The 4,869-nt window shown below is 34.9% G+C and overlaps 1 protein-coding gene across 3 annotated transcripts in view; it reads left to right on the forward strand.

Moving 5' to 3' along the window:
- The first annotated feature begins 3,152 nt into the window (after nt 1–3,152).
- LOC106874704 (calcitonin gene-related peptide type 1 receptor) overlaps nt 3,153–4,869 on the forward strand; it is an 85,866-nt gene continuing 84,149 nt past the window's right edge. For 2 of the 3 annotated variants that reach the window (XM_052967090.1, XM_052967091.1), the window contains exon 1: nt 3,154–3,930. The gene's annotated coding sequence lies outside the window, so the exon portion shown is untranslated. Of the gene's footprint in view, nt 3,931–4,869 lie in introns of all 3 variants that reach the window. The other variant, XM_014922518.2, reaches the window with a different exon arrangement.

Below are 4,869 nucleotides of genomic sequence, written 5' to 3' on the forward strand. Positions count from 1 at the left end.
CATACTTTACGTTTAAATTTCTATAATTTTGAATTTTTATCACTTCTTATTTTGAACTTGACAAAAATAGACGTATTGTTGGAATATCGTTCAACTAATAAAATATCTCACAATCGAATCGCGTTCTTCGTCTTGACTATTATTATCATTATTATTATTATTATTATTATTATTATTATTATTATTATTATTATTATTATTTTCATTATCATCTTCTTTCAGTCTCTTTCTATTTCTTGCCGAGTGTCTTCCTGACACCTATGGCGGAGAAACGCACTGTATACATTGTTAGGCCATTAAAACAAACACACCAGATTATTCATTTACAAAATCATGTGATAGAGAAAAATGGGGAAGAAAGAAAGGAAAAGGAAAAAAGAAAAAAGAAAAAATGGAAAGAAAATAAAGGGGGAAAAGGGAAAGAAAATTCACAGCAACAATGCTTTTCTCAGTACGTGTGACATACCAATTAAGACAATCTTTTGCACTTCCTGCATGGATAGTAAGCCAGGGATCTTTCTTAAATAATTTTAGTTCCTTTTTGTTCATTCTAAGTGCTCCTATAATCACTGGTATTGTAACCGTCTTGAAATGCCACATCTTTTCGATTTCGATTACCAAATCTTTGTATTTTCTGAGCTTATTAAATCCTCATCCACTCCCCAAAAATGGCTGCCCTTGTGGTAAAATTTGAAACCATTATTATTATTTTCATTTTACGGGGCTCTACAATTCACTGCGCTGCGGTCACAATAGTGTTAAGCGGGTTGGAGACAAAGATCTCCTTGGACGAAGCACCAATGCTTCAGGTTTTTTTATTTTTTATTTCAGTGATAAGATAAGAATTCAACGTGGTAAATACGCGAATCCTTTGTCGTTATCGTTGTTTAGAAAATACTCCAGGCCAAAGTATTCCAGCTATGACCAGCCCATGGGATATCTAAAACCACTTCAACTAATGTCTTCTCTTTAGGATGGCAAGGTATTTTCTGGCAGATTGTGGAACCCTTTTTTTCCTCGACATTTTGTTCATTGTAGAGCGCAGAAAAGTATATTATGTACATGAAACACCCGTAAGTCAAGAAGAAATTAAATAGAGCTCTAGGTTAGATTAGATTGTCACAACTGAAACGCTTTTGAAGATTCTAGTCGTAACAATACCGTCTAAATTTTAGCAGTAAATTATGAAATATATTCTTTTATTTTTAGATGTTAGAACAGTCATGGGCAATCTGCGACCCGTTAACGAAAAGGTACCTAATGTCTGAGTGACACGCCAACGAAAAATTACCTTGAATATTATTAGTTGATGATGAGCTAAGTTTTTTGCTTCTAAAAATGTCCATGCCTGCATTAGAATCTGATTTAAGAGAAATTTGGCTCTTCTTTCTAACAGGTCGACCGACCACATTGAATCTTTTCACCGTCAAGGGCTCTCTCTATTTAAATGAATTTTCCCTTGGACTCTAAGCAGTGCCGGATTTAACATTGTGTTTAAGTATGCTTAAACACAGAGCTCTATTGACCAGAGTCCTGTTGACCTGCCTAAAAAGTTTGATACTTTTTGGTTATCTCACCCCCATCGAAAAATTGGATGATATTCTCCTGTCATCTTAAAAATTGTTTAACCTTCAATAAAACAAAAAGAAAAATGAAAAAATTAATAAACAGGAAAAGCGAAAAGATTGAACGTCTTATTGAATCTGATATTATATTTATAACAAATCATACAAAACTGAAAAAATTAATAAACATGAAAACTGAAAAAATTAAACATCTTACTGAATCTGATAATATTTTTATAACAAATCATACCATTCCTAAAGAGGAGGCCAAACATCAACAATGTGTTGAAGTATTGAATCAAAAGGATCTAACCCTTTTAATTCTCTTGTCACCACATACACTCAACTTTTTAGTGGGGAGGTAACCCAATTTTTTAATAGCAATTTTTTAATGGGGGTGAGATAACCAAAAAGTACCAAACAATTTTTACGACGTTCTAATGTTCTAATGTTTTTCCTAAAAGTTATAGAAGTGAAATTAATAATGTGAATGCTTTTACATGTTATTTTTTAACATAAAGGAGCCAAGTAAGAGCCCTCATAAATAAGGGACCTCATAACTTAACTAGCACAGAGCCTCATTTGTCCTAAATCCGGTACTGACTATAAGCTTTCGAAAGAGTTGTTTAATCAACAATCTCTGAACTCGGTTCACAGACCGCTAGTACTGTGGGGTAGGGGGCGTCACTGGGGTTCACGGATCCCCAGGTTAGAGTCCCCGGGCATTGATTCACTCTCGTTTGATCGGATAGAGTTGTTGAGTGTCTTGGATAATAGGATACAACGTAAAAATGAGTAACAAACTATGATCCGCATGCTTTTAGTTGCGTGTCTGGTGGTACCTTATCACCACGGTCATCCTCACTCACAAACAAATATATCTTGTGTTGGTAAATCGATAGTGTACTGAATTATCTCATATTTGTTTTATTAGTTAGAGTAAATATGAATGTGTGTTTCATTATACAAGATGTTATCCCTTTTATCTCCTTTTAATCAACGTACTCGACCATCCTTTCACAACTTTTTTTCTGTTGTTCCTATCAAACGAGCATTAGAAATTCACAGATTTCTTCTTTCCCTCCCCCTATCACTTTCTCTTTGTTTCTTCCCTCATCTCCTACTTTCTCTTTCTCTCCCCACCCTTTCTTTCTTTCTTTCCTTCTTTCTTTTTTCTTTCTTTCTTTCTTTCTTTCTTTCTTTCTTTCTTTCTCGTTCACTAATATCACTTTCCTTTTAGTATTCAACTTCATATTTTATACGTTTCTGTCTTTCTCTTCGTTCCCTCTTCGCTCATTTTCTATCCTTTATTCTTCTGTTTATCCTTGCTTTATTATTTCTTTATTTGATCCTTTTTTTTGTCTCTCATTCTTTCTCTCAATTTCCTCTTTTCTTTTTCCTTTCTTTGTTGTTATTACTTTGTTGCTCTTCTGTTTTTCTTCCTCTCCCTACTTTTCTTCTCAGTTCGCACTGTCTTTCAATTCAAATTAATTTTCGCCATCTCTCTTCCCCTTCCCCACCTCACCCCTCTCCTTCCCGTTCTCTCTCTCTCTTTCTTTCTCTCTCTCTCTCTCTCTCTCTTTCTCTTTCTCTCCCCCTCTCTCGCTTTCTTATTTTATTTATTCAACCACCACAGTTTCCATTTCTTTCAGCATTCTCTCATCCCTTCTCTCTTCTGTTTCCCTCCTCCATCATATCATTAAACATTCATCGAATGACAACGCTCACACATGCATACTCAACAGAACACGCGTAAAAGATGCATATACATTCCCAAGCCATGCACACATCCAAGTAAATCACTGAAATATTTGTGTCTATTTTTACAGTTTCACTTACTCATATTTTATTCATCTGATGTGTTCAATGAAGTAATTCAGATAGAAAACAAGTCACAACAACGACTGATGCTTTCTTGTCGCGCTCCATAGATATAAAGTGTAAAGTTACACAATTACATATAAATAATTAAACATACACCTTAAAATATTTGATTACAACTGCACATTTCTTTTGAACGCAAGTTTTACACACACGCACACACACACACATTTAATCATGCATGCTTACACGTATATATCTTAGGTGTATATATATATAGACAAAAATGTAAACAAGTGCTGTAAAATGTATTTGTTAGATACATAGAAGGATAGATATACATACTTTAATGGGTATTGATTAAATAAAATCTTCCTGACTTTTAAATTAAAGCCTTGAGGTTGTAGCGTTACTTCTGAAGTATATGAATCTACAGAGTTATGTTTCACAAGTTCTATGTTCCTAACAGTCAAACCAGAGAACTTAAAAGGACAACGTTTAAGAGTTGAAAATTGGGTGCTCGAGCGACGAAGGCGGCAGCAAGGTGAGTAAATTGTCTTCGTGTTTATTCTTGACAAAAATGACATAGTCGCATCGCCGAAAATACAAACTTTCAGATTAAATACAGGTAACCATAAAGAAATCCTCTTGTACCCAAATTTCGATCAGCTGATCTCATTGGAGTTATATCCCATGATAATGTTTTTTGCCCCTCTTCTCATTGATTTTATACATCCACAGAAAGAGTTTTTGTCTACAACTTGCTTTGGTAATTTCATTTAAGCCATGGTCTCCAACGCTCTATATTACATGTGTAAGACCATACTGTTAAAGGAAAAGCGAACATAGAAACTTTTGAACAGTAACAAACAAATACATGCATTTGTAAATACATTATAATTGCGAGAACATGTATATACAATGTATAAAACATATGCAGAGTATTAAACATATGCACACGTGAGTGGATTTGGTAGACAGAAACTGAAAGACGCCCGTCGTGTATGTTTGTGTGTGTGTGTGCGTGCGTGTGTGTGTGTGCGTGTGTGTGTGTCACCATCACTTGACAACCGATGTTGGTGTGTTTACCTCACCGTAGCATAGCGGTTCGGCCTAAGAGACCGGTACAATAAGAACTAGGCTTACAAAGAATAAGTCCTGGGGTCGATTTGTTTGACTAAAGGCGGTGCTCCAGCATGGTGGCAGTCAAATGAGTGAAACTACTAAAAGAATGAAAGAATGTACGCACACTCATACACACATATATATTTGCGTGTATGTGTGCATATGCGTATGTATGTGTGTGTACATACACGTATCTACTTGTATAAACACGAAAATGTTTTCACATTGTTTCCTCTTTTAAACAATACACGCACAACTATATAAAAATACAGATGCCTGCATGTACTTATGTATGTGTGTATGCTTGTATGTACGTATGTATGCACATTACATACGCATATATACATACACATGCAAA

Source organism: Octopus bimaculoides, chromosome 4, assembly GCF_001194135.2.
Source record: "Octopus bimaculoides isolate UCB-OBI-ISO-001 chromosome 4, ASM119413v2, whole genome shotgun sequence".
In the NCBI taxonomy this organism is placed as follows: domain Eukaryota; kingdom Metazoa; phylum Mollusca; class Cephalopoda; order Octopoda; family Octopodidae; genus Octopus; species Octopus bimaculoides.